Source organism: Alligator sinensis, unplaced genomic scaffold, assembly GCF_000455745.1.
Source record: "Alligator sinensis unplaced genomic scaffold, ASM45574v1 scaffold1343_1, whole genome shotgun sequence".
Classification (NCBI taxonomy): Eukaryota; Metazoa; Chordata; order Crocodylia; family Alligatoridae; genus Alligator; species Alligator sinensis.
The window spans coordinates 477,745-483,100 of record NW_005842810.1 but is presented as its reverse complement, the minus strand read 5'-3'; the positions used below and the strand labels follow the sequence as shown (position 1 = coordinate 483,100).

The window sequence follows — 5,356 nt, the reverse complement described above, 5'->3', positions numbered from 1 at the left end:
ATCAAGGACAACAAAAAGTCCTTTTTTAAATACATAAGGAGCATGAAGAAGGCACTGGGTAACGTGGGGCCCCTGCAGGATACGCTTGGCTATCTGGTGGTTGCACCAGAGGAAAAGGCAGGCCTTTTTTAACAATTTCTTTGCCTCCATTTTTTTTGTGCAGGTACCAGGACTCCCCCACTGAGATTCAGGATGGACTCAGGTGAGACTCTCACAGGCCTACGGTCAGGAAGGACTGAGTTAGGGAACTTCTGGAGGGGCTGGACGTGTTTAAATCAGCAGGTCCAGATGCTCTCCACCCCAGAGTGCTGAGGGAATTGGCAGGGGTTATCCAGGGGCCCCTGGCACAGCTTTACAAGCATTTGTGGTGCCCTGGCCAGGTGCCTGACAATTGGAAGAGGGCCAATGTGGTCCCCATTTTCAAAAAAGGGAGGAAGGAGGACCCAGGCAACTATAGGCCCATTAGTCATACTTCAATCCTGGGGAAGCTCTTTAAGAAGATTATCCAGGACCACATCTGGGAAGGACCAGCAAGGAGGGACGATGCTCAGGGGCTACCAGCATGAGTTCATTAGGGGCAGGCCCTGTCAGACCAACCTGACTGTCTTCTATGATCAGATCACAAAATCATTGGACGTAGGTGTCGCGGTGGATATAGTCTTTCTGGACTTCAGGAAAGCCTTTGACACCGTCTCCCATTCCATTCTCATTAAAAAGCTAGGCGACTGTGGCATTGATGCCTACACAGTCAGATGGGTCACAAATTGGCTGAGGGGCCGCACCCAGAGAGTGGTGGTGGACAGGTCATATTCAACCTGGAGGGATGTGGGCAGTGGGGTCCCCCAGGACTCGGTCCTTGGGCCAGCACTGTTTAATCTCTTTATTTGCAACTTGGATGAGGGGGTGAAAAGCACCCTGTTCAAATTTGCTGACGACACCAAGATCTGGGGCAAGGTGGGAATGCTAGAAGGGAGGGACAGGATACAGCTGGACCTGGACAGGTTACAGGGGTGGACAAATGTGAATAGGATGGGATTCAATACTGACAAGTGCAGGGTACTGCACTTGGGCAGTAAGAACCAGCAGCATACCTATAGGCTGGGGAACTCCCTTCTCGAAAGCACAGTGGCAAAGAGAGATCTTGGAGTCATTATCAATTCCAAAATGAACACAAGCCACCAATGTGAAGATGCAGTCAGAAAGGCCATCTGCACCTTGTCATGCATCCACAGACGCATCACAAGCAGGGCCAAGGAGTTGATCCTCCCCCTCTATGAGACACAGTTGGAGTACTGCATTCAGTTCTGGGTGACGCACTCTAGGAGAGATGTGGCCAGCATCAAGAGGGTCCAGAGGAGGGCCACTCGCATGATCCAGGGACAGCAGGGCAGATCCTATGAGGAGAGGCTACGGGACCTGAACCTGTTCAGCCTTCACAAGAGAAGGCTGAGAGGGTACCTGGTGGCCATCTACAAACTTATCGGGGAGGAACAGCAGGGAATGGGAGAGACCCTGCTCACCCAAGCACCTCCCGGAGTAACAAGGAATAATAGTAATAAATTGTTTGAGAGTAGGTTCAGGCTGGACATTAGAAGACACTATTTCACAGTCAGGGCAGCTAGGATCTGGAACCAACTTCCAAGGGAAGTGGTGTTGGCTCCTACCTTGGGGGTCTTTAAAAGGAGGCTTGACAGTTACCTCGCTGGGGTCATATGAGCTCAGTATTCTCTCCTGCCTAGGGCAGGGGGTCGGACTTGATGATCTACTTAGGTCCCTTCCAGCCCTACGTCTATAAAAAAGAATATGCAAAAATGATGCAACACATGATTCTTTCCTACATTCCATTTCCTGGCTTACAAATGCCACGATAAGTTTATCTTTGATGGGCAGTGGGCACCACCTACTACAGGGGCGGGCAAAATATGGCCCATGGGCCAGATCCAGCCCACCAGCCACTTTCATCCAGCCTGTGGCACCCATCAACAAACTGTACCCTGCTCACCCCTTCTGCCCTTGAGGGTGGGAGCAAAATGCCCATGTATACACATGCCCCCAGTGTACCCTATTGTGCATCGCTCCCACCCCCATGGGCAGAAGGGCCCAGCCAAAAGGCAGCTTCCGGGTGGGCTGCTGCTACCACTGCTGCAGTCGCCAGGGGACTTGCTTGGGTTTCCTGGCATCCCACTCGCTCTGGTCAGCAGGCAGCACCCCATGAGGCAGAGGCAGCGCGGAGCTTGGGTGGACAGGGTATGGGTGTGGGAGGGCAGGGGGTGCAGGGACCACCCTCTCCACACTTCCCCCCCCCCCCCCATGGTGCACTGCCCCAGCAGGCAGTGGCAGCAGCATCAGCAGCAGCAGGCGGGGATGCTCAGGGTGTTCGTGCCCAGCAGCGCACAGGCCCAGCCAGCACATCACAGCAAGGTGCACAACCCCTGCCAGGCCATCTATATTGCCAGCGCTCCCTGCCACACGTGCAGCCCCCGCACTTGCACAGCACGGGAGGAAAGCCCCATGTGCTAGAGTTGGCTGCCTTACTGCTCCCTGCTGCACAGATCCAGGGGCAGGCAAAGCAGCTGGCTCCAGCATGTTGAGCTTCCCTCTCATGCAAGTGTGGGGCTCCACGTGTGCAACAGGGAGCGCCAGTGGTAGAGAGGGCCCAGCAGGGGCTGCACCCCTTGCCGTGATGTGCAGCACTGGCCATAGCTACGTGCCACCAGGCACAACCACCCTGAGCACCCCCATCCTCCCTCACACCCCACAAATGCCACACACCTACACCCTGCCCCCACATACACAACTCCCCAACATACACTATGCCGCCCACACAAACAGCCACACCCCCACACAAGCCCTCCCCACAGCCTACCATACACACACGCCCACCACACACACCCCCCCAGCCAATATACAAGACTAAGAATTTATTTTTGCGTTATTATGTAATCACCTTTATATACACTACACACAAACACAAATCATGACAAAAATATTTTTTGTAAAAAAATTAAGTATGTTATAGTAGTATATGATTTGGATCTTTGCGGGTTCTAGGATGGCAACCTCCTCTCCCAAAAGGAGTATGGGCGGGGGGGGGTGGCTGTGGGAGGCAAAGGGAGAGATTTCCGGTGGCAAAGGTGAGTGGTTAGGGGTGGGGCTTCTGGCCCTAAGATGGCAACCAGGGGGCAAGGTAACGGTCAAGGGGTGGGGCGACCCATGCAGCCCTCAAAACCTAACCAAACCTCGTTAAGCAGCCCTCCACCCAAAATAATTGCTTGTCCCTGATCTACTACCACTCTGTATAACATTCTCATAGTAAGAATTAAGACAAAAAAAAAAAAAGATAAAAATCAGATGCTTCTCATCTGAACTCCAATTAAAATAGAAATTAGCAGTTTGGGCTGCAGAACTATTTTATTTTTAGCCAGCCTTCTTGCCATGTAATTACAGTAGTTTATGACAGAATATTCAAGGCCTGCAACTGCCAAAACCAGGCATGACTGGGCTGTACTCCCTGGAATTTCAGTCTAGGATACAGTGCTCCATGTTCCTCCTTCCATCTCTTTAAACCGGCTTTTATCAACGTCTCATTTTTAATTAAGAAATTTAAAATGTAGCAAGACAGTCTGAATCCAAGTAGCAAACGGGCTGAATTAACTAACTGCAGTTACTAGACCTGGGTTATCAGTAATTGGTTTATTAGTAGGGAGCTTGATCCTGCAAAGTGTTGAGTTTTTCTAACTCAGTGAAGGAGCACTAGGTTGGGCTGAAAGTTCTGTAAATTATATTTGTTACTTCCAAACTGAAAAAGTAAATAGACTTCCCTTTCTTCTGCTTCCTTTTAGAGGACTCTTGTTATATCTTTCCCAAACATGTCTATTTTCTCGTATAGCAGCAATGTAACTTGCATGCAAAAGACATTTAGAAATATTTAGTAATGGCAACCTATTACTTCTGTGAAAACACAAGTTAAGCACAATTCTTCTCTACTCTTCTCTCCTTCCCTCCCTATCTCCCTCTTGAAATTTTCTAATGAAAACACATTAGACACATTAAATTAGGTAAAATATTCCAAACTAATTTCCCCAAACCACAGGAGGCCCTATCCTGAACAAACGAAAGCAGAGGAAGAGTCCTCTCTGAATGTGAAAATGGCCTGCAACCATCAATGGATCACAGGCCCTTGACATCAACTGAGCTATCTTGCTTCAGGCTCCTGCTCAGAAACACTAACAGATAGATCTTCGTACCACATCTCTCACGGTGTTTCAGTCAGAAATCTCCACCAGGACCCTAATCCTGGAACAAGCTTCATGTAATCCCACCCCTGTGCCTGCAGAAAGCCTCATGGCCTTCAATAAAGCTTTGTGCAACAGTCTACCGTACAACACTCACTAAAGAAATGCAGCCTATTTGCCGAAATTTTCAACAAGCTCCCAATTGTGGGCAACACTCCTAACATCTCTTCCAAGTGCCTTTAGGCACAAAAGAATGCACTGCTTTGGCTCTATTAAGGTCCTTGCTCCCCCTAATTATAATTTTTTGCCAAGCAAACCAAAGTTAGGGGAAAAATAAAGTATGACATTTTTAGTGAAGCTTTTTTCCTTACAGAAAGCCTTTAAACCCCAGTAATTTTCGAATCCAGTAATTTAGCATTTTTGCTTTAAGTACTTTGCTTCCTATTTTATTATAGACAATAAGAGCAGTATCTTTCTTAAGAGAAAAGAAATCAATTACAGAATGCCTCAAACCCTAGGTTACACCATAACCCACTGAAAGTCAGAATCAATTTATACAACTAGTTTAGAAGTTATCACAAATTCACATCCGTAAGAGCACTGAACATCAGTTGCCAACATAACGTTTTACCGAAGATAATTCTGCAAATAAGCCAAGTTCAGGGGATGGAGGAGGACTTCCAAAAAAGCATGTCCCCTATCCCGAATTTACAAATTTCAAATACACATATAATCCTGTAATTGCAAACACATAAGAGTCTCTATAGCAGGGATGGGCAATTATTTTGGCTGGTGGGCCACTTAACAAGTTTAGGTGAGCTGTCGAGGGCCACACACAAAATCTTTCAGAAGATGTCATTTTAACAACTTATAGATAAAAAAACGAATTGTATATTAAAAATCAAACATCTATTATAACATTTTATTTCATTTCAAAAAATATTTTTTGTCCCGATATATGTGTTTTTTGAGTAGGGTATATAGAGGCAATTGTATAATAGCTCAAAATAAAGTCTTACTCTTGTATGTTGTGGGATGGGGGTGCATGCATGTGTGTGTGCGCGCGTGGGAGGGAATGACTGCACACGCACTAAGTCCCAGGAGCTGGCAGAGGGCAAAGG

The 5,356-nt window shown here is 47.7% G+C and overlaps 1 protein-coding gene and 1 long non-coding RNA gene across 3 annotated transcripts in view; one reads left to right on the top strand and one right to left on the bottom strand.

Moving 5' to 3' along the window:
• Positions 1-4,375, top strand: part of LOC112547920 — a 16,728-nt gene extending 12,353 nt beyond the window's left edge. For both annotated transcript variants that reach the window (XR_003091707.1, XR_003091706.1), the window contains exons 2-3: positions 164-202; positions 4,045-4,375. This is a non-coding gene — a long non-coding RNA (uncharacterized LOC112547920). The remainder of the gene's footprint in view (positions 1-163; positions 203-4,044) is intronic.
• Positions 1-5,356, bottom strand: part of CEP85L (centrosomal protein 85 like) — a gene marked incomplete at its 5' end in the record, with an annotated part of 176,194 nt that overhangs the window by 128,144 nt on the left and 42,694 nt on the right. The window lies entirely within an intron of this gene.